A 27,397-nucleotide genomic window follows, 5' to 3' on the forward strand; every position below is an offset into this window, starting at 1 on the left:
ATACTTGCATATCAGATGCACAGGCTGCACAGGCTGCACAAGTTTCTATGTCGAGGTCGCCAAGGCCAAGTATGTTCAGTCTGTCAAAAAATCTTGAGTCAGTAGGCGCACTATTGACATTCATATCAGGGGTCATTTGACTGAAGGTTTTCAGCTCATAACTGGCTGGATGTTGGGGATTTATGTCCAGATCCTCTAAGGCTATACATGGAAACACGTCAACCAACTTTGTGTTCTTCCGCAATGTCACAGGCTTGTCTCTGGCATTTAGAACCTTGACTGGTACCCACCCATCATTGCTCACTGATACCACAATCCAACCAACGACAATGTTCTTGTGTGAATGCGACTTTGAAGGCTCAACCAGAATAGCGCTTCCCTGAGAAACAGGTACAGTAGCAGGTAACTTGGCCCAAATAATGTTCCTACTTTACTAGGCATTTCAGTGCCTTTCCACCTGTAGAGAACATGTCCAAAAACTGGGCAACCTCATCATTATCCAAACTTTCAGGTCGACTCAGGACATGCCAATAGCCCTGTACATTCTTCGTCTGGCTGATAATGTACTTGATGACATTAGTACCCAGGATCATTTCATCTCGCTGTCCAGGAACAACCAAAGTGGGAACATTGACCACCTTCCCGTTCACATCGCCCCCTCTCCAATGTGAGCATGCTGGTTTCCCGGAGAGTGTGATGCACCATTTGATTGAGAGACTAGTTCCGCAGCACCAGCACAGTTTTTACACTGGTGTCTAACGCTCATGCAGATAAGACAACGTTTTTCTCGCATGCAGTGTGAACGGGTGGAATGTGCTGAATCTCCACAAACACGGCAAGATGAGAAGCAAGCCCTTTGTGTCTGAAAGGACCCTGAAGAGCTGTGTGCAGGCTGACTGGTTCACTCCAACACTCTCTCCAACATGTTGAGGACATGCTCCAAAGTATCAGGTTTGGATGAGGTGGTTTTGGCTGCCTCAGAATGGCTACTAAAGGTACATGCTGTAGTGTTGATGGCAGTGATTTCACCTTCCATGACTCTCTCAGGACTAGGGACTGCTTTAGCTATCGATATTTGGAAGTTGCAGGGCTTAACCCTCTGGGGTCGACGCACGCGCCGGTGCGTTTTGACGCATCTTTTTCTGATAAGGCCGAAACAAACTTAAATTACTCCGTCAATTCTGATCGTACAGATAAAAGAAGTATATCATTCAAATCTGTAAAGGGTCTAGTTTTAGTGGTATACCATCATAATAACAACAAAACGTTGTGCTGTTTTTAAATAAAGAAAGCCGACAGGGTGCGCTCTCGGACTTTTCTGTCTCTGCCATTTCTCTTCACAGACGCGTAAATAAAACAACCAGAATCTCAGCGAATACTTGCCTCATAAAAATAAGAATTATATGGCTAGAAAGCTTGAAATGTTTTCTTTTGAGTGAAACAATTCAAGTCAAAAACAAATCATCACTTTTTATTTAATCCGTATGAACGTAAGGAGAAGTCCGTTTTTTCCTGTCTCACCTCATTACAGGTAATGCGGTCCCGCCTTGTACTCTGTTCACTGTTCACATGTAAATAATCTCAGGTGAACCAGGTAAACATGTGCACACCCCTGAGAAATGACACAAAATATCAAACTTCATCATAGAATTTACTCTTTTTCTGCGCGTTTGGATGATGGCGCATTACGCACGTGAAGCGGCGCTCCTTGTATTCCACACAGAGACAAATAGTTTAGCTTGTCCTCAGACTAAAAACACTGATTTTAACTCAAATGAGGATCGTTTGGCTCCTCATTGTGTTGTATTGTGCTGCTACATTGACTGAAAGGCTCATTATGCGTGCCTTTGTCTGGTCGTTCAGTGCGTCTTTTGTGTTCTCTAACCACTATTCATCCTCAGACACACCCTCTTGCATATGGCCTTTCTGGACAAAAAGTGTCTTAGAAAATTTAAATCAGTGTATTGTTTACTGTGAATGTGTGAACAAGATGACATTCACAGCACTCTGAAGTAAACACTTTAGCCTAAAACATGCAGGTCTCCAAAGTCTTGTGAACCAATGTTCTGTTTGTTTTTTTTGGTCTTATTTCAGTGAATAAAAAATTGTAGTTTTTCACTAACCATGCATAACCACTTTTTTCTCAAAAACACAATAATGTATAAACTTGCTGCTCACATATTATTGTAGCCAATGTTGTGCTGATTACAGTGTTATCAGACTTTAGACATTAATATGTTTAAAAAACACTGAAAAAAGCACAAATGTCAGGACATGTCAAAATTTGTCCAGGCCCCAAAAACCCCCTCAGACCCCAGAGGGTTAAAGTCAGTGTGGTTCCGTCTAGTCCTTTAACCTCACGGGGTACTGTGAGGGACTCCTCGGGAATGTGGTACTTAGCAACTAAAAACGAGCTGATAAAATTGTCATCTGAGCCTGAATCAACTAGTGCGTGAATGTTAACGTGAAAGGTGTCCCAACTCACCGTGGCCTCCACCTTAACTGGCCCTACGAGAGGAGGGGAGCTCTGTGCATGGCCAACTCGAAGTCCCCCTACCTTCGGGGGGGCTGGGCCCTTTGGCGTAGACGACACCATACCCTGAAGTGTCCAGGCTGGCCGCAGTAGAGGCAGAGTCCTGTGGTGAGACGGCGTCTCCGCTCCTGGGGGGTTAGCTGCGCTCGGCCCAGCTGCATGGCCTCCCCAGGCACCGGGGAGAGGTCCAACGGTGTCAGTCCCGCCGGAGACTCCGGTTGGGCTGGAGACGGCTGTTGGCAGAGCTCCTCCCGAAGCTCGCTTCGTAACCCACGCCGAAACAGACCTTGCAGCGCACGGTCGTCCCAGCCGACCTCTGCCGCCAGGATCTGGAAGGAGACTGAATAGTCCGCTGCAGACCGATACCCTAGTTGGAGGTTGAGTAGCCGGTCCTCCACCTCCCGCCCCCGTCGGGGGTGGTCAAAGACCTGACGCATTTCCTGGATGAATCTGCCGTAGTCGTCGTATAAGGAAGGTTGGCTCTGCAGCAATGCCACCGCCCAGGCCGCAGCCCTCTCGGTCAGCAGGCTGGCCACGAAGGCTACTTTGGAAGAGTCAGTGCTATAGGTGAATGGCTGCTGCTTAAAAACCAAAGTGCAGGCGTGAATGAACTCATTACATTTAGCTAAGTCGCCCACGTAGCGGGATGGCGTGGGGATGTATGGCTCTCGACCGGGGGGTGCGGCGGCGGCCGTGGGTGGTGCTGGAGGCGGCTCCAGCGACGGGGCGGCCTGGGCAGACAACTGGGACACCGCATCCCGGGTTTCGCGGAGTTGATCCCCCAAGTTCTGTAACACTTGTCCCAGTTGCTGAACCGCTGCCGCCTGTGCCGATAGGGCACTGCGAAACTGCTCCCATTCCGCTGGGTCCATGTTGGTCAGAAGTTTCTGTTGCGACCTGGTGAAGTCGGACCCAAGAGCAGACGAGAGGCAGTGCCAGATGGTCGGAACAGAGCTTTATTCAAAGCACAGGGGAGTTGCACACAACGGTGACACAGGGTTACTAACTATACACGTGAACTGAGTTTCTAAGTAACTCTTCAGAGCTTCGGTTTGTAGGTAGTCGCTTTCCAGTGAGACCGGGAAACTTCTGACGCCCGCCGTCCGTCAGGCCGAGGCATAAATAGTCCTTGGTGAAGGACTGGCAGACGGTTGGCTCCTCAGAGCCAAACCCAGACTGTGTCAGGCCCTAACAGGAGGTACTCCAAGCACAAGTGGAACTGACAGGCTCCAAAGAAGTGAAAAAGTTCCAGCTGCTCGAGAGCATAGAAGACAAAATCGTATGAGACTTGCGACTAGCATCACACAACTCAGCAGATGACATCATCCGGGTCCTGAAGAACCATTTTGGCAACTGCATATCCATTGCCATTAAAATTGTGGAGGATCTGCAAAAGATTCCACCCATCACAAGCCAGCAGCCAAGAAGAATCAGAGACCTGATTCACGCTGTAGAAAAGGCTCTGAATAACCTGAGTGACCTTGGCGACACAGAGGCAATAAAGAATTCCTTAATGACAAAATCCACTGAAAGCAAGTCTCCAGATGTACATAAGAAGGAATGGCTGATGCATGCTGCAGATGAGGTGAATACTGTGATTCCAGAGAATTGCTCTGACAGTCCACTAAGATTTCTGAAGACTCAAGATAGTATCTATGAGCAGCTGGATCAATTAAGAGATGATAAGATGGGCTGAAGGGAGACTAGGTCATTCCCAAGATAAGCTAGGACCAAAGCCACAATGTCAAGTAGTAGCAGTTTTTCAGCATGCAGACTCTGTGGAACTCCAAAGCACACAAAGAAACTCAACCCTAGCAGAAAATTCTGGTTCACAAAGCCCATGGACAGGGAAGATGCAGTGAGGAAAGTAGGGGCTGGCAGGGTATGTCTTGAAATACATTAAAGAAATAAGGTATGCACTCTTGCCTTGCCTCTGTGTAAAAAGCCAGGGTGTGAAGCCTGTCCAAGCCAGCACTACTATCTATGCCCTCAAACTGACCCTTCAAAGACCCTGAAGAGCAAAGTCAGTCCAGCAGGAAGTGGCAATAGATACACAGAGGCCCAAAGAATTTTTGGAGAAGCTTCCGCCTGACCTTGCCCAGCCGTGAAAAAAAAAAAACGTCTTCTGGAATGCAGTGTTCAAATCTCAAACTCCACAGTGTCAAAGTCTACTGGACGAGAACAACAAGTATCTGTGATAATGATGACACTGGAAGTAATGGCAAACGCTGGGCAGAAGATTGGCATCTTAATCGACCTAGCTTTGGACACTAATTACATCACCCATGCAGCGGCAGACAGACTGAACCTGAAAAGCAAAAACATAACATTGGTAGTCCATGGAGTCCTGTGACTTCTTGAAGTGGTGGAGATGGGATAGTATTGGCATGTGAGCCAAAATGTGGACACTGCCGCTGTGGGAACTGCCAACCAGGTGGCAAAGAGATGACACTTTCCGAAGAGAAGGAACTGGAAATAGTGAAGAATGGGCTAATGTAATGAGGGACAACTACAATAATGAACCACATTGGCACAGCAGATATCCCTGGTTGGTGGAACCAGCAGCACTTCCAAACAACAGGAATGCTGTAAAGGCAACGTTGGCAACAGAAAAGCAACTTGCCAAAGAACCATTGGAACGCTGCCTATACTGATCAAGTTCGTGAGATGGACACCTGCAAGGCTGCAATCAAATTGACCAAAGATGAGCTACTTATCTGTTCTGGTCCTGTCTGTTACATCAATTCCCGCATCGCCCCAAACCCTCTCTGTTACTACTCCTGTGAGGCTTGTCTGGAGCAACAGAAGTCAGTTTAGAGGCCTAAGTTTGAATGACTTGCAGATGAATGATACAGATGTCCTCAACCCAATCCGTGCTGTACTCCTAGACAGTGCACTACTACAAACTGCTACACACAAGCCAATATTTTAATATGGTCAGTCTTAAGCCCATAGAGTGAATGAAGGAATACTCTGTGTCAGGAGAGCTGTTATCCATATAAACAGTGAGGTTGACTATATGCTTGAAATACAGCTGCCTCCACAGAAGGATGTGGACTTAACTTCCTTCAGTGGCTGCTCAAAGTGAAATAATAAAATAAACTTAAAATATAGCATTGACAAATAAATCTGATGTATTTCACAGTGTAGTACCTCATTCACCTCACAGTCTTGTAATAAGTTTCTCCTTTACCTGCGACTGCTAATTACTTGGACACAGTGGATCAAGCTGGCAAACTTGTAAGCAAACACCTGTATGTGCATATATTAGACAATATTATCACTAATTTCATGAATCAATTTTGACTTTTTAATACTGTTTACTGTTTACTAATCAAACATTTTATCTGTTACCCCTAGTTATAAGGCAGTGTAGCCACAGTACCAGAGTCAAGGGAAACCACAACACGCTTTACATAATCATTTGATGAAAAAAAATAGTAATTTAATGATTAAAAATAGTTATCATTGTCATTATTGTAGTTAGTTCATGCTAAACGTAATTAAATTAATTGGTGTGATGATTTGTGTATAATGAAATTTCATTTAATTACCTGTATTAATATATTATTTATTATATATTGTATAATTTTTAATTGTTCACATAAGTGCTTCTTACATGCTGAAGAGCTGAATCAGTCATCGACCCATTTAATGGAAAAATGACCAAATGCAGCACAGAAGACTGAAGCCAACTTCTGCTCCACATAAAGACTGGTATCATCAAAGACTAAAGTTTATCCCAACTAATTGGCAGCAACATAAAAGAGAGATTGAGCAGCACAGGAAGACAGAAAACTCTTTTTTTTTAAATAAAATTTGAGTAATTGTTGTCTTTCATGCGGCAAAAACAGCATTTGTTTATTAATAATGAAAGTGCTTTATAACTCCCATGTTAATTGACGATCACTGAAATGTGTGACACCTTTCAATTTGTCATAGAGAAGTTACAGACCAGATGTCCCATCGTAATTAGGCCAGTGATGTTTTTAATTACTTCTAGCCCATAACAGACGATGGAAGACTTTTCGACTCTTCCTGTTGTCACTCCTGTGGGCCTTCTGCTCTTTGTCTCAGGCTTGAAGTTTTGATACATATAAATCCACCAAAGACAGAAAGAGGAGCATGAAAACATGCTGTGTTTATGTGTATGCAGGCACACACACATACATTGGATACAAAGAATCATTTAATCTCCTTTGGAACAATAGGAGCAAATTTCCCTAATGGGCTCTGTGCTGTTCATTTATCATACAGACTTCATTTATGGGAATTGAGAATGTATTTTAAAATATATTTAATTTATAGTATATAAAATTGAAAAAGTAGGCCATCATAGTTAATGCAGGATCTGCTGTGCTCCTTAAATAACAGTGCAAAGAAAGTAAAAACATCCTCCAAGGATTCCATGTAGTTCTCCCTCTAAGATTCTGAGTAAGACAGCACCTTCTTTTCCCTTTCTTTCCTCCCCCTCTGCCTTAGCTCAGATCTCTTTCTTCTATTTAGTTATTCTGTAGTTCCACTCCCTAACATTTTTTTGGCAGTTAAAACAGCATAATAATGTCAGGGAATGCCTTCCCTCTCATTCACAGTATCAAAAAATACTCATAATGAAATAGCATGAGAAAAGATTTTAGAACACAGATCAAATATGAATATAGTCTATTTGCAGTGATATCCTGCCCTGTGATGTGCCAGTGTGAAACATCTGCAGAGGGGGAGGCTGAGGTGAATTGACGTGCCACCTTCCTGTTCTATTTGCATAAACCACTTTATGGTTAAGTTTCTAAACAGATGTTATTGCTTGCAATAATGAGGGTATAAAAAGCAATTAATATTTTAGAATAAGCCCTATTTTTCATTTCTGAAACCCACTGTGGGGATTCTTTTCAAAGGGTTTCAGTCAAAACCCAATGGGAGATTCAATTGACTTTAATCTTGCATTCATTTGAAAATTTTAGCCCATTAGTTAACTTTGCCTTCTCACTGTAGTTTTTATTGCATTTCAATGAAGCCGCTTTCCTGTGGTGTTAAAACACTAATAGTTGCTTCAAATAGCAAATGAGAGAGAGGAAATATGAGCTTAAGAGAGAATAAGAGAGGAAGGCAAGGATGAAGCAGGGGAGAGGAGATGATTAAGACAGTTATAGACAGTTATAATATATATCTATATTTTCTATATATATATATTTGGGCTGTCAATCGATTAAAATATTTAATCACGATTGTCATGAGTTAACGTGATTAATTGCAACTTAATCGCACATTTTTATCTATTCTGAACAGACGCGTAAATATATTCTATACTTTTGTCATGATTCCCATCTGGGACTTCCTGCTTGCTGGCAGCTTTATGTAATTAGCCACAGTAAGGTTTACCTGTTCCCTATTTAGTCAGGTGGCCCTAGGTGTATAGACTCCGGCTTTCCCTTTGTTCTCTGCTGGAGAATTAACTATGGTCACATGGATTGGGCCTCAAGAAGGTTTTCTCCCTTGTGGTAAGGGAATCACTTCTCATTGCAAGCGTGTCGTGCTGTATAGTTCGTCTACAGATTAGCCTTAGTCTAACACACCTAAAAACTAACTAAACTCTTGTGAGGGGTCAAAAAGAGTTTCAGTTGAGAAGGGCATAATCAGACTATATAACCACTGTGTGTTTCCTTGTTTTCAGTTCTGTGGCTACATGCATTAGAAATAGTGTCACAGAACTCCAGATATATCTGACTGTATTTGCTCATGTAATCTGTTTTGCTGTGGAAACAATAAAAGTATAGAATCTTCAATAGGCTACTGACTGATCTCTTCAAATAAACCAACTCGGAGGGACATGTGTAGTTCTTGTCCCAACACTCTCTAAACAATTCATTAACCACTACACCTTCTGGTACTAGTGAAGTACCTTTCTATTTTGATAGGAATATTGCTATTCCCAGACTTAGCGTTCATTTTTATTGTTTTTATTTTTTTAAAAACTTTTAACTCACTCTTAAAATTCTTATTCATGTATGTGTATGTGTGTGTATGTGTGTATATATGTATGATATATATATATATATATATAATGTAAATTCTTTGTTTTGGTGTACGGCACTTTGTGTCAGCTCTTGCTGTTCTTAAAGCGCCTTATAAATAAAAGTATTATTATTATTATTATTATTATTAGCCTACCAGTTAGCTTAGCTAGCTAGTAACATGGCTTCTCCCTCCCTGTCTCTTTCCTGCTCGGTGTGTCATATGTTTAGTTATTCCTCTGCCTCCTTTAGTGATAATGATACTTGTAATAAGTGCAAGGTTCTGGTAGCTTTGGAGGTCCAAGGGCAGCTCCTGAGCAGCCTGAAGAATTAGCCTGGGTGACATTCCGACGGAAACATACTGCTAAGCAGAAGCCCACGGCTCATCACCGTCTGTTCACGTTTCTAATAGATTTTCCCTGCTCAGCGAAACACCCGCTGAGAAACCGACTCTGATAATTGGCGATTCCATAGTCAAAAACGTGAAGCTAGAGACACCAGCAACTATAGTCAAATGTATTCCTGGGGCCAGAGCGGGTGACATTGAGTCAAATCTGAAGCTGCTGGCTAAGGCTAATCGTAAATATGGAAAAACTGTTATTCACATCGGCAGCAATGACACCGGATTACGCCATTCAGAAGCCACTAAAATTAATGTTCAGTCGGTGTGTAACTTTGCCAAATTAATCTCGGACTCCATAGTTTTCTCTGGACCCCTCCCCAATCTGACCAGTAATGACATGTTTAGCCGCATGTTGTCATTCCGTTACTGGCAGTCTAGGTGGTGTCCAGCAAACGATGTGAGCTTCATAGACAATTGGGCCACTTTCTGGGGAAAACCCAGTCTGGTAGCGAGGGACGGCATCCATCCCACTTTAGATGGTGCAGCTCTCATCTTGTAAGCTCGTTCGTTTTCTGCAGTGAGGACTCGTCTCAATAAATCAATTCAGGTCAATGCAATTCTTGCATTGAAGAATCATCAGCATGTACATGGACTTCTCTTTGTTCAGAAAATCGCAGCCTGCAAGCAGTTACCTGCAACCAACTTCACAAAGAGAGAAGTGCCTAATTTAGCATTATACAAATTTATATATGGGAATGTGCTTCTATCTATTTAATCTAAACAGTTGGGGAGGCACCGTGGTTTAAACTTAACCCTCCCATCGCTGGTGGCCCCTCGGCACGATATGCATCCCATCCGATGAGCCTACACCCTGTAGGTGGCCTCAGTCTTCTTCTGTCCAGCAACCCTGTCAACTAAAACACTATGTATTTTAAGAAATTAATTCTAACCCTGTGTTACACCCTATCAAGCAACAGTTCTAACTAGCTGGCTATAGCAGATTACACAAGAGAGACTACACCTTCCCTGTTTATGCCCTAACACAGGAGCTCACTATTTGACTGTTGCTTCGCTATAAACATTTATGCAGTTACTTAATACAATCAGTAACTGAATACTGTTATTACCCCAACAATCTCTAGAAATTTTATTAGCCAACCTAAAGTTTGACAATCCAGAGTGGGGACATAGAGACTCAGTCTAAAACGCCTCTCTGCATTATAGTGGGAGATTTTAACATAGATGTAGATGTTGAAAATAATAGTCTCAGCACTGCATTTAATTTAATATTAGATTCAATTGGTTTCACCCAAAATGTTAATAAACCCACCCACCGTTTCAATCACAGCCTTGATCTTGTTCTGACCTATGGCATTGAAGTTAAACATTTAATAGTTTTTCCTCAAAATCCTATTTTGTCACATCATGGATCATGCAGCATTTGGGAGAAAATCCCACTACAGCAGATGTTTATCTGACAATGCTCTTAATAAATTTAAGTAAATGATTCCATCTTTATTTACATCTATGCCATGTGCCAACACAGTGGAGGGCAGCTGCCTCAATCCCACTCCCTATCAAATTAATCATATTGTTGACAGTGCTGTAGCCTCACTGCGTGAGAGTGATACTGTGGCCCCTCTGAAAAAGAAGTTAGTGGAATCAGAGGAGATTAGCTCCATGGTACAGTTTTCATATTCTTACCTTAAAGCAGGCATCATGAAGGCTGGAAAGGAAGTGGCGTTCCACAAATTTAGAGGAATTTTATCTAGCCTGGAAAAACATTCTATTAACATATAAAAAAGCTCTCCGTAAAGCCAGAACAGCATACTATTCGTCACTAATAGAGGAAAATAAAAACAATCCCAGGTTTCTTTTCAGCACTCTAGTCAGTCTGACAAAAGGTCAAGGTTAATGCCTCATTAAAATGGTTCCAATCCTATTTATCGGACAGATTCCAGTTTGTTCATGTCCATGATGAACCTTCCACATGCACAAAAGTTAGTTATGGAGTTCCACAAGGCTCTGTGCTAGGACCGATTCTGTTCACCCTGTACATGCTTCCTTTGGGCAGTGTTATTAGGAAGCACTCTATTAATTACCACTGCTATGCAGATGACACTCGGCTGTATCTATCTATGAAACCTGTTAACACAAACCAGTTAACCAGACTTCAAGCGTGTCTAACATAAAGACCTGGATGACAAGTAACCTTCTACTTTTAAATTCAGAGAAAACAGAAGTTTTTGTGTTTGGGCCTAAAAACCTCAGAAATAACTTTTCTAAAATTATAGCTACTTTAGATGGCATAGCCCTGGCCTCCAACACTACTGTGAAAAACCTTGGAGTTATTTTTGACCAGGACATGTCCTTTAACTCACACATAAAACAAATCTCTAGAACTGCCTTCTTTCACCTGCGCAACATTGTCAAAATTAGGAACTATCTAGGACTAACTAGGAATTATCTCAAAATGATGCAGAAAAACTATTCCATGCATTTGTTACCTCAAAGCTAGATTACTGTAACTCATTACTATCTCGATGTCCCAGTATCTCCATAAAAAGTCTCCAGTTAATGCAGAATGCAGCCAGAGTCCTGACAGGAATTCAATTCAATTCAATTCAATTTTATTTGTATAGCGCCAAATCACAATACAAATCATCTCAAGGCACTTTACAAAAACTAAAACTAAAAACCCAACAATTCCCTTATGAGCAAGCACTTGGCGACAGTGGAGAGGAAAAAACTCCCTTTAACGGAAGAAAAAAACCTCCAGCAGAACCGGGCTCAGTTTGGGCGGCCATCTGCCTCGACCGGTTGGGGTGAGTGGATAGAGCGGAGAGAAAAGAACAGCAACAATAAACAACAAATAGACACTGCAAGTTGGTGGGGCCAGTAACTGCACATCAGCGATAAACAGCTCCAGGACCAGGGACACCTGCAGAAGGTACAGAGAGAGAGAGAGAGAGAGGGAGGGAGAGAGCACAAACTAGGGGAGAGAGAGAGCACAAGGTTAGTAACATTCAATGGTGGAATATACATGAGGTGGGAGAGAAGGGGGGAGGGGGGGGGGTTAGGGTAGGGGAGCTCAGTGCACCGATGGTCCTCGGGCAGTCTAGGCCTATAGCAGCATAACTAACTAAGGGATGGTTCAGGGTTGCCTGAAGCCAGCCCTAACTATATGCTTTGTCAAAGAGGAAGGTTTTAAGTCTAGCCTTAAAAGTACAGAGAGTGTCTGCCTCCTGAACCCAGGCTGAGAGCTGGTTCCACAGGAGAGGAGCTTGATAGCTAAAGGCTCTGCCTCCCATTCTGCTTTTGAGAACTCTGGGAACCACAAGTAGGCCTGCACTCTGAGAGCGAAGTGGTCTATTGGGATAATATGGTACTATGAGGTCTTTAAGGTATGAAGGAGCTTGATTATGAAGGGATTTGTATGTGAGAAGAAGGATTTTAAATTCTATTCTATATTTTACAGGGAGCCAATGAAGAGAAGCCAATATAGGAGAAATATGATCTCTCTTGCTAGTTCCTGTCAGGACTCTGGCTGCGGCATTCTGGAACTAGCAAGAGAGATCATATTTCGCCTATATTAGCTTCTCTTCATTGGCTCCCTGTAAAATACAGAATAGAATTTAAAATCCTTCTTCTCACATACAAATCCCTTTATGATCAAGCTCCTTCATACCTTAACCCTTTGGGGTCTGAGGGGATTTTTGGGGCCTGGACAAATTTTGACATGTCCTGACATTTGTGCTTTTTTCAGTGTCTTCTAAACATATTAATGTCTAAAGTCTAATAACACTGTAATCAGCACAAAATTGGCTACAATAATATGTGAGCAACCATAAAACGGTTATGACCATAAAACAGACCATAAAACACAAACAGAACATTGGTTCACAAGACCTTGGAGACCTGCATGTTGTAGGCTAAAGTGTTTACTTCAGAGTGCTGTGAACACTTTTTGTCCAGAAAGGCCATAGGCAAGAGGGTGTGTCTGAGGATGAATAGTCATGTGATTTACCTGAGAACACAAAAGACGCACTGAACGACCAGACAAAGACGCGTATAATGAGCCTTTCAGTCAATGTAGATGGGACGGATTAGTGCAGCACAATACAAAACAATGAGGAGCCAAACGATCCTCATTTGAGTTAAAATCAGTTTTTACTCTAAGGACAAGCTAAACTATTTGTCTGTGTGGAATACAAGGAGCGCCGCTTCATGTGCGTAACGTGCCATCATCCAAACGCTCAGAAAAAGTGTGTAAATTCTATGATGAAGTTTGACGTTTTGTGTCATTTCTCGGGGGTGTGCACATATTTACCTGGTTCACCTGAGATTATTTACATGTGAACAGTGGACAGTGTACAAGGCGGGACCGCATTACCTGTAATGAGGTGAGACAGGAAAAAATGGACTTCTCCTTACGTTCATACGGATTAAATCAAAAGTGATGATTTGTTATTTGTTCTTATTTTTATGAGGCAAGTATTCGCTGAGATTCTGGTTGTTTTATTTACGCGTCTGTGAAGAGAAATGACAGAGACAGAAAAGTCTGAGAGCGCACCTTGTCGGCTTTCTTTATTTAAAAAAAGCACAACGTTTTGTTGTTATTATGATGGTATACCACTAAAACTAGACCCTTTACAGATTTGAATGATATACTTCTTTTATCTGTACGATCAGAATTGACGGAGTAATTTAAGTTTGTTTCGGCCTTATCAGAAAAAGATTCGTCAAAACGCGCCGGCGCGTGCGTCGACCCCAGAGGGTTAATTTGCTGTTACTGTATTCAGTATCTTTACCAAAGTTTAGCTTATCTAAGTATTGGATGTAAATGCATTCAATTCTACTACCCAATGCTACCCAGCCGCTCAAGAGTCATGGAGCGTCCGGTGACGTCTGTCGGACTGCTGAGGAAGGACGAGTTCCCCGGACCATCGAATCTCCGTCATGAGCATGTGATAACGCCACGCAAACAGCTCTGTGATTACAATAGTGAGGGTATGAGATTGATAAAAAGTGCATTTCAACACATTTAAATAAATGGGTTGTTTATAACAGTGTTTTAAATACTTTTTTAATCGTTTTGTCGGTGTTTATATCTAGATGATTTTCATCATCTAGATATAAACAGCCAAGAGACTGAGAGCCACCCCTGCAAGAACTGCAAAGAAGAAGGAGGGAGCAGAAGAAGGAGAAGAAGACTGATATTTGTGTTACAGCGACACCGCTGCTCGATAAGGAGAACGAGCTCTGGGTGTCGGAGTGGGCAGCGGAGACTGCAGCCGCCACACACTTTCTGGAACAGCAGGGGGAGCTACAGTTCATGTGTCCTCAGGTGGAGGACACTACAGCATGGCCACTGCATCTTCAGGAGGATTCCGCAGCAACTGATTCAACTCGAGGTGAGCAGGAGGATGCGGCTGTTTCATCTCAAGGTGATGTGGCTGTATGTTTTCCTACCATAAACTTTGGCGATTTGTTGTTGTACAATCAGGACACCACACCGCCGGCTGAGGCTGTGGGCGAGAGGTCGCTTTTGCATACGCCCAATGTCACTCCTCCTACTCCTCCTCCTGTTGATCTGGTCCGGAAGGGTGGCAAGCAGTTGTCTATGCTTAAGTTGCTAGCTGGTGCTACATACACGAGTGACTCTGAGACTTGTTCCTCATCAGATAGCGAGTCAGACAGTGATGATTGTTATTCTGTGGCTTAAGAGATTAGCGGTGTGTCGGCTCTAGTTATTGATTCTGCTGAAGTGGCACCTGCTGGTGCATCAGATGATAGCACACAGACCGATGGTGATAACACGGACCTTGTAAATCACACTGTGTTAGAACTATTGTCAAACCTCTGTACCTCAGTGAAGCACCTTGACACAAAATACACACGTATAGAAGCGTATGTAACGCATGCAGTACCGGTGTTAACCGGCTACATAACAGACACACAAAATCTGTTTTCCACCTCTTTAGCCAAAAATGGCAGGGTGTGATAACCTGTATAGTGGTGCTGCTGATAATGGTTCAACCGGGAATACAATGTCACATGATGAATTCTCACGCTGGGCTGTTGAGATGCGTGCAAAAAACACTCATTTCATGAACATGTTGAACGCTCATCCACCACCAAAAACAGAATATCTCAATGCATCATTAAGTACCTCAGATTTCGACAGATGGGCTGAAAACACACGCTGAAAGTTTGTGCATCTCAAGAGAAGAATTGGCCTTCTTCCAAAGGACGGCGTGGCTAAACGCCCCGATCTGTCACCTGATGTCCCCGGTGTTGCAGTCGTTGTTCAGCATGCATACGATCAGAGGGCTGTATGTGATGTTGCAGATGATGATGATGATGAAGTTGTTGTTGATGCTGACGCTGATTCAGCACCTCTCTGTCTGATGCACGTCACTGGTCCTTCATACGAGTCGGGTCAGCAGACCCTGGTACCGTCTGATGATCATGGTGTGCTATGTAATGCTGCTGATGGTGTTGCTGATGCTGATGCTGATTTAGTCACCACCTGTCTGATGCAGGGCGGCCCTGTGGCTGGTCCTGTGATTTCAGACCCTCTGACAGACGGGTCTACAGATAACACTCCCCCAGTCCTAATGGTCTTCAGCATGGTGCCGGTTTAATTACTGTCAGGGATATTCCGGCATTTGATGCTTTAGAGTTGAGACAGCCTATTCATTTTAGAGATTCCTGCGCTTGTTAGGGAACGTCTAACCAGTGTTATAAATAGGGCTATTGATGTGTCACGGTTAACGGTAGTGTGCTGAATGTGGTGTTGAGGGGGCCATCCCTGGTTAGCGATGTGCTGGTGGTTTTGAGGTCCAACAATGGTTATGACCTTGACACCTTCATTGATGAAGTTTCTCAAGCAATCCAGAGCAATGACGATTCATTGTCAGACGGGGACCGTGAGTTTGTAGTGAGCGTGGCACAAGAAGGTAGGGGTGGAGGCACACGTCTCAAGCTGGGGGGTGTGCCTTATAGTGAAATTCTGTCTAGGAAGGGAAAGCATCTGTATGATCCTGATAATGACACCTCAGACAACAATTTATGTTTCAGCATGTGTATTATCAGAGCAGAAAACCCCTCAATGGGGGCTCTCGAAATATTACGCAGCTAAAGAACTACAGGAATCTGTAGGTCTTTCCACCAAACAGCAGGTGGGCTTTAGTGATGTCACTAGATTTGAGAGGGAAATAGACGCAAAGATAATCATTTTTCATCATGGTGGTGGTGGTGTTGGTAGAAAACGGCCAATCTGTTTCCATACACACGGATCCCCGCACCACCGCACCATCTGGCTTTATCTACATGCTGAGCACTATTACCTGATAACCAACCCTAAAGGTTTTTTTGGTGGCTCATATGTCTGTGAATTTTGTTATAACACCGACGAGACACCCTTGCTGCATAATTGCATACACAGGTGTAATGTTTGCTTCACCATGTGTGAGCAGGAGTAGCAGCATCCTGGCCCCACAGTCAAATGTGATTTGTAAATCAATGCAGTGTCTCCAGAACCACAAATTACCTGACCCTAAACACAATATGATTCCCTGTGCTACAGTTAAATATTGTGAGGGGTGTGGAAAAATTTACAGGAATTGTATACAGAGCCCTAAACACAGATGTGCAGCCCCGCGGTGCAGACACTGCGGTGAAGAGGGGGCATGGTGCATCAGTGCTACATCCAGCCGCCACCGCCTAAAGAGGTAGAGGAGGAGCCCCCTGATAATTACATTCTGTATGACTTTGAAACCAGATACCGTGATGGGAGACATGAAGCAAATTATGTTTGTGCCATGGAGATGAGTGAAAAGGCTGACCCCTACCCGTTTTGTTACACAGGTGTTGATTGTGTGGCCGCATTTATCAGGCGGTTTAGACGCAAGAAGTACAAGGGCTATACGTTCATAGCTCATAACGCAGCAGGGTTTGACAGTTACAGTGGGTACGGAAAGTATTCAGACCCCTTTAAATTTTCACTCTTTGTGTCATTGCAGCCATTTGCCAAAATCAAAAAAGTTCATTTTATTTCTCATTAATGTACACTCAGCACCCCATCTTGACAGAAAAAAACAGAAATGTAGAAATTTTTGCAAATTTATTAAAAAAGAAAAACTGAAATATCACATGGTCATAAGTATTCAGACCCTTTGCAGTGACACTTATATTTAACTCACATGCTGTCCATTTCTTCTGATCCTCCTTGAGATGGTTCTGCTCCTTCATTGGAGTCCAGCTGTGTTTAATTAAACTGATTGGACTTGATTAGGAAAGGCACACACCTGTCTATATAAGACCTTACAGCTCACAGTGCATGTCAGAGCAAATGAGAATCATGAGGTCGAAGGAACTGCCCAAGGAGCTCAGAGACAGAATTGTGGCAAGGCAAAGATCTGGCCAAGGTTACAAAAGAATTTCTGCAGCACTCAAGGTTCCTAAGAGCACAGTGGCCTCCATAATCCTCAAATGGAAAAAGTTTGGGACGACCAGAACTCTTCCTAGACCTGGCCATGCAGCCAAACTGATCAATAGTGGGAGAATAGCCTTGGTGAGAGAGGTAAAGAAGAACCCAAAGATCACTGTGGCTGAGCTCCAGAGATGCAGTAGGGAGATAGTAGAAAGTTCCACAAAGTCAACTGTCACTGCAGCCCTCCACCAGTCGGGGCTTTATGGCAGAGGGGCCCGACGGAAGCCTCTCCTCAGTGCAAGACACATGAAAGCCCTCACAGAGTTTGCCAAAAAACACATGAAGGACTCCCAGACTATGAGAAATAAGATTCTCTGGTCTGATGAGACCAAGATTGAACTTTTTGGCGTTCATTCTAAGCGGTATGTGTGGAGAAAACCAGGCACTGCTCATCACCTGCCCAATACAATCCCTACAGTGAAACGGTGATGGGAGCATCATGTTGTGGGGGTGTTTTTCAGCTGCAGGGACAGGCTGACTGGTTGCAACTGAAGGAAAGATGAATGCGGCCAAGTACAGAGATATCCTGGAAGAAAACCTCTTCCAGAGTGCTCAGGACCTCAGACTGGACCGAAGGTTCACCTTTCAACAGGACAATGACCCTAAGCACACAGCTAAAATAACAAAGGAGTGGCTTCGGAACAACTCTGTGACGGTTCTTGACTGGCCCAGCCAGAGCCCTGACCTAAACCCAATTGAGCATCTCTGGAGAGACCTGAAAATGGCTGTCCACCAACGTTCACCATCCAACCTGACAGAACTGGAGAGGATCTGCAAGGAAGAATGGCAGAGGATCCCCAAATCCAGGTGTGAAAAAGTTGTTGCATCATTCCCAAGTAGACTCATGGCTGTACTAGCTCAAAAGGGTGCTTCTACTCAATACTGAGCACAGGGTCTGAATACTTATGACCATGTGATATTTCAGTTTTTCTTTTTTAATAAATTTGCAAAAATTTCTACATTTCTGTTTTTTTCTGTCAAGATGGGGTGCTGAGTGTACATTAATGAGAAATAAAATGAACTTTTTTGATTTTGGCAAATGGCAGCAATGACACAAAGAGTGAAAAATTTAAAGGGGTCTGAATACTTTCCGTACCCACTGTATGTTGTGCTCGAGTATGTTGTGAGACAGTGCATTACCCCCCTAGTCATCATGAAAGGTTGACGTGTCATCATGATGTATGATGACGACTACAGCCAGCGGTAGATCGATTCATACAGCTTTCTGCCTATGAGTCTGGCTAAAACACCAGCCGCCTTAGGCTTTGATGGTATGTCCAAAGGGTACTTTCCTCACAAATTCAACACTGTTGAAAATGAATTTTATGAAGGCCCCTACCCCTGGCCAGAGTATTATGGCTATGACAAGATGCCCCAGAGTGAGCAGGTGAAATTCATGCAGTGGTATAATGGAGTTAAAAGACAATACTTTTAAAATGCAGGCTGAGCTAGCTTATTATTGTCGAAATGATGTTGCGGTATTGCGCAAGGCCTGCAGGATTAACCGCACAGTGTTCATGCAGTGTACAGAGACTGACCCTTTTGCGTTCACGACTCTGTATTGATGGATTTGACGCCGCCTCAAACACCTGTTTTGAATTTGCAGGCTGCTATTATTACCGTTGTATAAAATGCTTCCCAGAATCCGCTACCGAGAATAATGTAGGGCTCTACGCACAGTTTAACAACAAAGTTGAAGCTCTACGGCACCGTCACGGTGTCAGTGTGGTTGTGATGTCAGAGTGTGAGTGGAATCTGATAAAACAGACATATCCAGCTGTCAAGGCATTTCTTGCAGACTACAAGAAGCCTGAGCGTCTGAATCCTAGGGATGCACTATTCGGCGGGCGGACAAATGCAATGAAGCTCTTGCATGTGACAGAGTGTGCAGAGGGAGAAAAAGTGCTACGATTTCACAAGCCTGTATCCTACTGTTCAGGCTAAGAAAAATTATCTGATTGGGCATACCGAAATAATTGTAGGCAATTTTGACAGCATTGAAGATTATTTTGGCTTTGTTAAGTGTACTGTTTTGCCCCCCTAGAGTTCTGTACCATTCTGTTTTGCCATACAGATGCCACAACAAGCTCATGTTCCCCCTCTGTCGCACATGTTGCAAGGAGCTCAATCAGGGCAGTGCCTTCAGTCACACCGACCGTGAGAGACAGCTGACTATTATGATTATAAAGCAAAGACACCTGACCATCTGAGACTTAGAACTAACCTGCTCTCTAGCCGGCAAGTTGTGTACATCCCCAGACGTGGGAAGTGACACTGTCTCACCATATGCGTAGAAATCTGCCATTGCTGGAGCTCCTGCATAAATCAGCGCTGAGGCAAAGACGTGCCATCATAACCAGCTGTGACAACGACTTTATTACTGCTCTGTGTGAGATTGCCCTCAATGTGTTAAAGGGAAATATACCTCTGAGTGATCAGCTGTATACACATCTGAAAAAGCGCAAATCAGTAATCAGACTTGTAGCTGACAGGAAACTATCCGGCATCAGGAAAAGGAAGCTCATCAATCAGTCAGGAGGCTTCCTCATCCCACAGCTTGGTGCCGCCCATACCTGCGATCACCAGTCTCATTAACAATAGTAGGTAGATATGGAGCATGCACAGAAAATGTATCTTGTCCCGCATCACCAGCTGGAGATGTTAAAGCAAAACCAGGACAGTGGTAACATAAGACAGACTGTTCAGAATGACCTTGACCGGGAGATGACGGCTGTTTTATATGACCAAGGGCTTGATGTGCATGAGAAGGTCAGAAAGTATGCAGGGATTCTACAGAGGTATCTCACACGGGTGAGACAGGGCGAGCGTGAAAAGGGTGTGTTGACTTTGTTGCTGCCTCCCATGCAGGGGTCTGCAGGAGGTGGTGGTGATGGTGATGAGAGTGTGAGAGCACCTGGCGATGAGAGTGACAGCAGGATGCGAGATTTGGTGGTTGATGAGGTGCTGAAACATGTTCCCAAGAGACAGAGAAAAAATGCAGAGCACATCATGTCTGCACTGTCTAGATCACCAGATGTGTTTTCATGGTCAGCCCAGGGCGAAGTCAGAATCAACAACCACACGATCAGAGGCACACACCTATACGATTTAATTAAAAGAGTCACTGCACCCCATCGCGTCTCAGGGTCTCTGACTCCTCATGGGTGGGAGCAGTTTCTAAAAACACTTGCAGATCTGAATGTACCATTATCAGCAGTATCAAACACCCTGGCACGACGGGTCATACAAGAGTATAAGACAGGTAAAGATGAGCTAGAATCTAGCTCCTCATACACCAGTGAAAAGAAAAGCAGAACTGTCACAGCTCCACCAAGACCCATAAGGGCTTCACGTCACAAACAGTCCTCTGTGCCCTGGGCTTAATACTGACTCATTTAAGACTATTGTGACCTGGTATTTGTAATAATGATGATCTGACATATTGAATGTATTTTTATTTTATTTTATTTATTTATTTTTTCCATATTGAATGTGTTTGTAATAAATTCCTGACATGTTGAATGTATTTGTCATATGTGATTGTATTTGCAGGGCTACTGACAATGTGAGATGTGTTTGTGATGTCACCGACATATTGAATGTATTTTTGAAATACTTGTTGTCCTGCTGAATGTATTTTTGAAATATTTGTTGTCGTGATGAATGTATTTTTGACAATATTTGATGTCCTGATGAAAGTATTTTTGACAATATTTGTTGTCCTGCTGAATGTGACCTGTAATAAATTTTCTAACATTTTGAATGTATTTCTGTGTACAAGGTCTTTATTTTATCTCATTGTAAAATAAAAACACTCCATGAATCAATATACACACAACTGTTATGACCCTGGGTCATTAGGTATGTGATTTGTGGTGTGTGGGTTGTTTGTTGTTAGATCTCTCCTCCCCAGTTCTTGGTGTGTATGTGTATGTGTGTGAGAGAGAAAGGAGTGGGCGTGGAGTATAGGTGGATTCCCATGATTGGTCCATACAAACGGCTGGCTGGTCCATTGGTGTTCCTGGATTGATTGAGCTCTTCCGGGATGGCTATAAGAAGCCCACTGACTGCAGTCCGAGAGAGCTATTCTCCCATCTCTGCCACTCCCAAACCAGCATTCTTCGTAGTAACTCAGTGTTAGTTGGAAGCCGCTCGAAGTGAGGACATTATTGTTAGTTATATTCTTGTATACTTTGAGTAGGGATGTTTGTGAAATCCCACGCACTGTAAATATTGAGCACCAATTATTTCTTCATTGTGGACGAAGCCTAGTTATTTTATTTACGTTTTCTCCTGTTTTTTTGGTTAGGAGACCAGGGAAGAGAACCTGTATTTTTGTTGGTTTCTTTTGTTAGAATATAGTAGGGCTAGGCGGGTTATACTCCACGATGTGGAGTTTCCTCCAAAACTCTCCCACTCTCAAAAAACTCCAGCAACACTAATCACACTTAACGTAAGTCATTTATTTTACGAATAACGTAGATTAAATAACTTAAACAATCCTTGAAGCCCAGAACAAATAACAAACAAAAATGCTAAACTAGCCCTACTATATTCTAACAAAAGAAACCAACAAAAATACAGGTTCTCTTCCCTGGTCTCCTAACCAAAAAAACAGGAGAAAATGTAAATAAAATAACTAGGCTACTCTGTCGACGCTGTATTTCACATTAGTGTGCTGCCGTACCCTGCTGTAGGCAAGTCTGAGGCTGGGTGAAAGTGTGACCTTTTTCACAAAAAGACTGGTGCTCAGGATTTTAACACAGAATTGTGTATTGGGTGCGGCCATCAGGCAGAATTCGTCTTTCGCCCTTATGAATTTCATGGAAATGTCGAGTCCGTTTAGTAGGAATTTTTCCTGAAAAAACAGGTCCACGTGTACCAGTGCAATTAATTCAACAATCCTGCTGTTTTCTGTATAGCGGCCTCTGACCCCTAAGCCCCTGTTTTCATCATCCAGGGTGTGATTATTCATATGTCCGCATGTATCTTTCACAAATAGAGCGGTGCTGAACTGGGACTCCAGTGTGTCCTTGCCATAATTGATTAAGCATTCAATCACACCCTGATATGGATATGTGTTTGAGGCCTGGGTGATTAGTCTGTCACCTAGCATCACATCCACCTGCGAAAACAGTGTGCATCCTGGATAATTCACAAACCCGATGTCTACACCGTTTCCAATGTTTGTCCCGTCTGGATTTGTGATTTTCATGCGTAAATACAAATTAGTATCATTTAGATCCAGATAATCTTCACTACTACACAAAATGAAAAAATCAATAGGTGCCGTGTCGTTAATCGCAGAAACCGGGGGGATTTCAATACATGTATATTTTTCAATGCTCGTCTGTGTACACGGCACCGTAAACAGATCCAGCTCTGTCATTACACATTCAGCGGACTGGCTGTGAATGAGCAACATCGTTAAAATATGCCTTTAGTCGCACTTCTGCTGTGAGATCTTGATCTGCGCCGCTTGACAGCTGGAGACTTTCTGCTCCGCCTGACAGAGCCACTCTGTGTTTTACGCACCTTTTTGGTCTGGCTGTGCGCTGTCACCAACTCCCCAGGAGGGCGTTTAATCCCCCGAGGCGCATACACAGCAACACCTCCCCCCTCCTGTCTCCCATTCATCAACTTGCGTGAAATATTGCTCATCACATCTCCGGCAATATTAGCAGCTGCTGATTTTAAATGTGGTTTCGCTAGATTAAAGCCATTTCTGAGCAGCGGAACTGCCCATCTAAACAGATTCCGGACAACCCGCCGAGACCATTTCCATATTGGGTGTGTGCACCGGCAAAACCATGCAATTCACCACCGGCCTGATTCTGATAATATCTCAGCAGCCTGTCGCCGTTATCGGGCGTGTATGGGTATCTCGTCATGGTCTCACGGGGCGGAAATGTAATTTCACAATAACCTTTCCAAAGAGAAACGGGATGTGTTCGTTCTGGTTGTTTTTCAATGCCACCTCTATGCAGTCAATCCGGGGCTTAGAGAGATGCGTGTAGTCTGCCTTGTCAAAGTGGACTGTGTGTATCTTCCCTCGTTTCTCTGCTGTTATATTAATGCATCTGAGTAATGGTGCACACGTGTCCCCCACCAGGTGATGTTCGATGATGTCCGTATACACAAATATTATACAACCCTGCATGAATATCCGCAGGGTGTGGTGCTGTAAATATTTTCACCCTGGAAGGGATACTAAGGGCGGCTTCATCCGGATCAAAGCCCAGTATCCTAGCAAACCTGCCTTTAAATTTCAGTACCAGTCCTTCAGCACCAAATATTTGGACTCTGTGTGAAATCTGATTGTAGCGCATTTTTATAAACATAGTGTTTGCGTCTAGCGCGCACTCTGTGTTGAATTCCTGTGTTATTCTGTCGACACTGTCGTAGTATCCTACAGGGATCGTTAGCGTGTTTTCCTTCCCCGTCTTCGGGGCTCTTATAAATATGGATGCATCATCTTTGGGTAAGCTGAGCCATGTTGCAGGGTACTGGATCTCTGAAAGCCCCACTTCATACATGTCGTGCAACTGTATCGGTCTGGCTGACTGAACCCTGTAACGCCAAATCTTGTTGCTGGGATATAATTTTGTTGATGCATTACTTGGGAGTGTCACATGAAAACTCGTAGTCTGCCGCTTCTCCATGTCGACACCCTGCTGTTTACAAATGTACCTTTTGATTTCTCAATCCTTTAAATCACAATAGGTGTTTATTCACCTCTCTCGACACATGATAGATGTCTGTGCGGTGATGGCGCCGGTGTGCTCTTGATCAATGTGTTACCATGGTGTCCTGTGGTGTGTCTCTTTCAGATGGTCTGAATATCTTTTGTATCCACCCATGTGTTAAATTTTTCAGGCCATCCCAGCCATTTCACCAATAACCTCCCACCGCGCCTGGCTCTTATTTCCTCTATCTTATATGGCTTGTTTGGATCTACAATCACAGGCTGGAGCTCTTGGGGATAAAATGCCCCTTTCACAGTCTCGCCAGCTAAATCGCACAGTGTGTACACAGCGGGTATTGTCAGACGGCGTCCTTTTATAGTGAAAATTTCATCTGTGAATGATTGCAGGTAGCCCTTCCAGAAAACCCCTCTGTGCTTTAAAATCCTCACTGTGTCACCTATATTAAATTTGAATAGTGGCGGGGGGTTTTCATCCTCAGTCTTGTACAGCGCCTTGATCACCTCCTTCTCATTTTCTCTGGTCACCGATACTGGAGATCTTTTAATTGACCTGTGATATGCCAAGTTATATGTCTTCACCAGATCGTCTATTTTATCAATATATCTTCGCAAATTAACATCTGTTAAATAGAGCCACATCTGCCCTTTAAACGTTCTGTTAAACCTCTCCACGATGCTGGCTTTAGTTTCGTTATATATAGAGAAAAGCACAATGTTGTGCTTTTTCAACTGTTTGAAGTGACGGTTATGAAACTCTGTACCATAGTCAGTCTGAAGCCTAAGCGGCACTCGACCCTCATCCAGTATGCTCTTATATGCGTTTGCTACAACAGGCCCACTCTTTGATGTTAGACACCGAACCCATTTGAAAATACATCGATGCACATTAATAGATAGCGCACTTTATCATTCTCTGCAGCGTATTCGCTCATGTCCACAAGATCACACTGGTGTTGGCAGTCGATCCCTCCCACCAACACTCGTCACCTGGGGACATTTTTCCTGATGGGTGCATGTAAGGTGTAAGCGTCTTATGACCATAAATATTTTTTGACATCAGATAATGCTGGATTAATCCCTGTGGCTGCTCTAACTGCATTGCGCAGCTTGTTAATACCAGATAGACCGCCGGGGTGGGATGGATCATGATAAATTCTGTGCATGGCCCCCTCCATGCTGGAAAATAATGACTAGTTTCTTTTCAAAACTCATGTTTTTTATTCACAAATCATCAGCATGGTTCCCAGACAGTGTAATACGATAAAGCATACATGCCATGATGTTTAATGAATGAATACAGAAGCGTTTAATGAAAACAGACAATGATGGAAAGCTTCACAAATACAGAAATATTTAATGAAAAAACAACAAAACCTTAACAAATACAAAAGTATTTAATGAAAACGTCAAAAACAGATAACAATGAAAAAGCTTAACTAGACCCTTAATGGATGCATGGAACACTGTACTGTTTTCACACTAGCCCTGCTGCCCAGGTGTCCACGAGGACTGACAGATTTTCAATTTCCGCAAAATTCTTGAAGCCCCAGACCTCATCGGCGTTGATGTGTTTTTTGGAAGTCTTCAGGTTTTGCAGAATAACTTCGGCAGCTCCTGCAATCGTTGGATTTTCAACAACCATGCCGTTCTTGCGCAGGTATGCTGAGAGAGCCGGAATGAATCGGGCTGTCCACAGTTTCTCCATAACGAAGTCAAAACGACACGCGATGAAGTCTGCAGGGAACCCCCAAAGACACTCAAACAGTCAATTTTGCAGGCTTCGCACTATTTCTCCTGGTCGATCCAACATTGAGCAAGCGCTCTGCACAGCAGGTGTTCCACAGCCTGTTCCATCATCTCCACAAAGACCACTGACTGCTCTTCATCTCTGGAATGCGGCGATGCTGTTGGGTAAATCCCGCGAGACAATTCCTCCAGAGTCAGGGGCCCATCAATCTCTATTTTAGAAATATGAGAAACATCGTTAAACACAGTTAAACACACACACACACACACACCCGCACGCGCACACCTAACTATCATACTTCTCACCGGCATAGGACTGCAGAATCTTACCGTCCTGTCTCACAGGCTCTGAGTCGCAGCTTGCTCAGCAGACGAGTGACACATTTCCTCAGCAATTTCCATGTCATCATAAAGCAAGCATCTCCTAACCCCATCAGGATCTGAGATACCCTCGTCCTCTTTGATCGCATTGTCAATCTTGGCAAACACATGTTGCAGTCCATACCAGTCTGCCCACTGGATGAAATAAAAATCCTTAAACCATGAGACACAGTCGCTGTACCACACCAGATACGGGTGTACGCCCCAGGCTGTATGGTTAGGCCGCGCTACGATTTGCTCTCTGTCATCACACGCTCTTATCAGAATAAAATCTGTAGCATACGCATCAAAACGATTGGCGAATACCCTGAATAACTGTAGACTGTCAGGACTGGCCCACTGTATGACATAAGCATCGTTCTCATCACCGCTCTGGTTGAGATCGGTGCATATCTCATCGCGAAATATCGACCAATCCTCTACACTCATGCTACGTGTCCCACCCTGACCCCACTGCTCACCGCTGCACACATTCTCCACGTACAACATTACCCGCCCCTCACTATATTTAAACTTGTAAACGTACCCTGTTGCACCCTCATACAGCCACTCGCAGGGACCTGCAGCACCGCTAGACACATGCCTTCCTTCATCAGGAACAGCATCATGTACACAACATGTATTTAGGTCACACGACGCATGCCCACCACCATTGTTTCCGCCGACGTGCTCGCCGCCGCATCCGCCCCTGATAATGATGTCGCTAGAGATACCGCTGTGGCCCATGGTTGCTTGGAGTCATCCTTAGATAAAATCATACTGAATGAGGCATATACAACAACATTTAGAATGGCTATTTCACTCTCCATATTGTTAGATTAATTAAATATCTCATCTGCTTGTAAGCAAGGCTGTATCATAGCAAAATGAGTCAACAGATCTTACAGAAATGTCAAAACATACCCTGGCCTTGGTGTTCTTGTGGGATCCCTCTGACCTCAACACAGTTCTTCACCAAATGAAAGCTTATCTTCTGTTTAATCAAGCAGCCCCATCCCCCTCATTTGACACAATGCCTGACTAATCCTATACCCAGCTTTGGAATATGATACAGTCAAATAAGCAAACAAAGAAGCTTAAGTCCACTATACTGAATTAAGGAGGAATAAAAATAGTGGTAGGCCAGATACCCAGTGAGCATGGCTGATGCTGGCTAAACCTCTGTCATAACCCTGGTTCA

This window comes from Mastacembelus armatus, chromosome 23 (assembly GCF_900324485.2).
Source record: "Mastacembelus armatus chromosome 23, fMasArm1.2, whole genome shotgun sequence".
Taxonomy (NCBI): Eukaryota; Metazoa; Chordata; class Actinopteri; order Synbranchiformes; family Mastacembelidae; genus Mastacembelus; species Mastacembelus armatus.